This window comes from Triticum aestivum, chromosome 6D, assembly GCF_018294505.1.
Source record: "Triticum aestivum cultivar Chinese Spring chromosome 6D, IWGSC CS RefSeq v2.1, whole genome shotgun sequence".
NCBI classification, from domain to species: domain Eukaryota; kingdom Viridiplantae; phylum Streptophyta; class Magnoliopsida; order Poales; family Poaceae; genus Triticum; species Triticum aestivum.
In genome coordinates, this window is record NC_057811.1 from 1,278,534 (window position 1) to 1,283,559 (window position 5,026).

The following is a 5,026-nucleotide window of genomic DNA, read 5'->3' on the forward strand; positions in this document are numbered from 1 at the left end:
GCCCCCGGAGGCCACCGGCCACAGTCGTAGACACGCGAAGAGCAATCCGCATAGAGGGAATTGTTCAGATACTACTCCATCACGAACAATTATGAAAAATTACCATCAGTCCTACAGCACATGTGCCCGCGTCGTGTAAAAAACTCATGATTTTATCGCGCTCCGAGTATTTAATAATATTAACGCCGCATCGTTACCGCAGAACGTCTACTACAGTGTCTTCGCCGTTCGTGAGGGGGGCACCCCCCGGAGACGCGTGCCGCCTCTTCGGACATGCCACCACACCACCCCGCATGTATGGGGGCCCGGTGCGATGCTCGGGTGGCATTGCTACCCCCCCCAGGACCCCCGTCCCGCCTAACCCTGTAGCGTTTGACCACGGGATCTAGCCCTTTGACTTTGCACGGACGGGCTTTGAGCAGTGGACCTATCCACCCGGTTGTGGTAGGTCAGCCCATAGGAACACTTTGGAGCAACATCCGGGCCAGACCCACAGCAAGATCCCCTCCGTGTAGACCAGACGCATCCGTTTCCCCCCTCCAGGTGCCGGCGGGGGCGCCGTCCGTGAGGGGGGCACACCCCGGAGACGCGTGCCGGGCGTTTGCACTCGCCACAACTCTTCCAGACTTGTGAGAGGCCGCCTACGCAAGATTTGGCGGCATGCTAGCCCCCGGAGGCCGCCGGCCACAGTCGTAGACACGCGAAGAGCAATCCGCATAGAGGGAATTGTTCAGATACTACTCCATCACGAACAATTATGAAAAATTACCATCAGTCCTACAGCACATGTGCCCGCGTCGTGTAAAAAACTCATGATTTTATCGCGCTCCGAGTATTTAATAATATTCACGCCAAATCGTTACCGCAGAACGTCTACTACCGTGTCATCGCCGTTTGTGAGGGGGGGCACCCCCCGGAGACGCGTGCCGCCTCTTCGGACATGCCACCACACCACCCCGCATGTATGGGGGCCCAGTGCGACGCTCGGGTGGCATTGCTACCCCCCCAGGGCCCTCGTCCCGCCTAACCCTGTAGCGTTTGACCACGGGATCTAGCCCTTTGACTTTACACGGACGGGCTTTGAGCAGTGGACCTATCCACCCGGTTGTGGTAGGTCAGCCCATAGGAACACTTTGGAGCAACATCCGGGCCAGACCCACAGCAAGATCCCCTCCGTGTAGACCAAACGCGTCCGTTTCCCCCCTCCAGGTGCCGGCGGCGGCGCCGTCCGTGAGGCGGGCACACCCCGGAGACGCGTGCCGGGCGTTTGCACCCGCCACAACTCTTCCAGACTTGTGAGAGGCCGCCTACGCAAGATTTGGCAGCATGCTAGCCCCCGGAGGCCGCCGGCCACAGTCGTAGACACGCGAAGAGCAATCCGCATAGAGGGAATTGTTCAGATACTACTCCATCACGAACAATTATGAAAAATTACCATCAGTCCTACAGCACATGTGCCCGCGTCGTGTAAAACTCTCATGATTTTATCGCGCTCCGAGTATTTAATAATATTCACGCCGCATCGTTACCGCAGAACGTCTACTACCGTGTCATCGCCATTCGTGAGGGGGGGCACCCCCCGAAGACGCGTGCCGCCTCATCGGACATGCCACCACACCACCCCGCATGTATGGGGGCCCGGTGCGACGCTCAGATGGCATGGCTACCCCCCCAGGGCCCCCGTCCCGCCTAACCCTGTAGCGTTTGACCACGGGATCTAGCCCTTTGACTTTGCACGGACGGGCTTTGAGCAGTGGACCTATCCACCCGGTTGTGGTAGGTCAGCCCATAGGAACACTTTGGAGCAACATCCGGGCCAGACCCACAGCAAGATCCCCTCCATGTAGACCAGACGCGTCCGTTTCCCCCCTCCAGGTGCCGGCGGCGGCGCCGTCCGTGAGGGGGGCACACCCCGGAGACGCGTGCCGGGCGTTTGCACCCGCCACAACTCTTCCAGACTTGTGAGAGGCCGCCTACGCAAGATTTGGCGGCATGCTAGCCCCCGGAGGCCACCGGCCACAGTCGTAGACACGCGAAGAGCAATCCGCATAGAGGGAATTGTTCAGATACTACTCCATCACGAACAATTATGAAAAATTACCATCAGTCCTACAGCACATGTGCCCGCGTCGTGTAAAAAACTCATGATTTTATCGCGCTCCGAGTATTTAATAATATTCACGCCAAATCGTTACCGCAGAACGTCTACTACCGTGTAATCGCCGTTCGTGAGGGGGGGCACCCCCCGGAGACGCGTGCCACCTCTTCGGACATGCCACCACACCTCCCCGCATGTATGGGGCCCGGTGCGACGCTCGGGTGGCATTGCTACCCCCCCAGGGCCCCGTCCCGCCTAACCCTGTAGCGTTTGACCACGGGATCTAGCCCTTTGACTTTGCACGGACGGGCTTTGAGCAGTGGACCTATCCAGCCGGTTGTGGTAGGTCAGCCCACAGGAACACATTGGAGCAACATCCGGGCCAGACCCACAGCAAGATCCCCTCCTTGTAGACCAGACGCGTCCGTTTCCCCCCTCCAGGTGCCGGCGGCGGCGCCGTCCGTGAGGGGGGCACACCCCGGAGACGCGTGCCGGCGTTTGCACCCGCCACAACTCTTCCAGACTTGTGAGAGGCCGCCTACGCAAGATTTGGGGGCATGCTAGCCCCCGGAGGCCGCCGGCCACAGTCGTAGACACGCGAAGAGCAATCCGCATAGAGGGAATTGTTCAGATACTACTCCATCACGAACAATTATGAAAAATTACCATCAGTCCTACAGCACATGTGCCCGCGTCGTGTAAAACTCTCATGATTTTATCACGCTCCGAGTATTTAATAATATTCACGCCGCATCGTTACCGCAGAACGTCTACTACCGTGTCATCGCCATTCGTGAGGGGGGGCACCCCCCGGAGACGCGTGCCGCCTCATCGGACATGCCACCACACCACCCCGCATGTATGGGGGCCCGGTGCGACGCTCAGATGGCATTGCTACCCCCCCAGGGCCCCCGTCCCGCCTAACCCTGTAGCGTTTGACCACGGGATCTAGCCCTTTGACTTTGCACGGACGGGCTTTGAGCAGTGGACCTATCCACCCGGTTGTGGTAGGTCAGCCCATAGGAACACTTTGGAGCAACATCCGGGCCAGACCCACAGCAAGATCCCCTCCATGTAGACCAGACGCGTCCGTTTCCCCCCTCCAGGTGCCGGCGGCGGCGCCGTCCGTGAGGGGGGCACACCCTGGAGACGCGTGCCGGGCATTTGCACCCGCCACAACTCTTCCAGACTTGTGAGAGGCCGCCTACGCAAGATTTGGCGGCATGCTAGCCCCCGGAGGCCACCGGCCACAGTCGTAGACACGCGAAGAGCAATCCGCATAGAGAGAATTGTTCAGATACTACTCCATCACGAACAATTATGAAAAATTACCATCAGTCCTACAGCACATGTGCCCGCGTCGTGTAAAAAACTCATGATTTTATCGCGCTCTGAGTATTTAATAATATTAACGCCACATCGTTACCGCAGAACGTCTACTACAATGTCTTCGCCGTTCGTGAGGGGGGGCACCCCCCGGAGACGCGTGCCGCCTCTTCGGACATGCCACCACACCACCCCGCATGTATGGGGGCCCGGTGCGATGCTCGGGTGGCATTGCTACCCCCCCCCCAGGACCCCCGTCCCGCCTAACCCTGTAGCGTTTGACCACGGGATCTAGCCCTTTGACTTTGCACGGACGGGCTTTGAGCAGTGGACCTATCCACCCGGTTGTGGTAGGTCAGCCCATAGGAACACTTTGGAGCAACATCCGGGCCAGACCCACAGCAAGATCCCCTCCGTGTAGACCAGACGCATCCGTTTCCCCCCTCCAGGTGCCGGCGGCGGCGCCGTCCGTGAGGGGGGCACACCCCGGAGACGCGTGCCGGGCGTTTGCACTCGCCACAACTCTTCCAGACTTGTGAGAGGCCGCCTACGCAAGATTTGGCGGCATGCTAGCCCCCGGAGGCCACCGGCCACAGTCGTAGACACGCGAAGAGCAATCCGCATAGAGGGAATTGTTCAGATACTACTCCATCACGAACAATTATGAAAAATTACCATCAGTCCTACAGCACATGTGCCCGCGTCGTGTAAAAAACTCATGATTTTATCGCGCTCCGAGTATTTAATAATATTAACGCCGCATCGTTACCGCAGAACGTCTACTACAGTGTCTTCGCCGTTCGTGAGGGGGGCACCCCCCGGAGACGCGTGCCGCCTCTTCGGACATGCCACCACACCACCCCGCATGTATGGGGGCCCGGTGCGATGCTCGGGTGGCATTGCTACCCCCCCCAGGACCCCCGTCCCGCCTAACCCTGTAGCGTTTGACCACGGGATCTAGCCCTTTGACTTTGCACGGACGGGCTTTGAGCAGTGGACCTATCCACCCGGTTGTGGTAGGTCAGCCCATAGGAACACTTTGGAGCAACATCCGGGCCAGACCCACAGCAAGATCCCCTCCGTGTAGACCAGACGCATCCGTTTCCCCCCTCCAGGTGCCGGCGGGGGCGCCGTCCGTGAGGGGGGCACACCCCGGAGACGCGTGCCGGGCGTTTGCACTCGCCACAACTCTTCCAGACTTGTGAGAGGCCGCCTACGCAAGATTTGGCGGCATGCTAGCCCCCGGAGGCCGCCGGCCACAGTCGTAGACACGCGAAGAGCAATCCGCATAGAGGGAATTGTTCAGATACTACTCCATCACGAACAATTATGAAAAATTACCATCAGTCCTACAGCACATGTGCCCGCGTCGTGTAAAAAACTCATGATTTTATCGCGCTCCGAGTATTTAATAATATTCACGCCAAATCGTTACCGCAGAACGTCTACTACCGTGTCATCGCCGTTTGTGAGGGGGGGCACCCCCCGGAGACGCGTGCCGCCTCTTCGGACATGCCACCACACCACCCCGCATGTATGGGGGCCCAGTGCGACGCTCGGGTGGCATTGCTACCCCCCCAGGGCCCTCGTCCCGCCTAACCC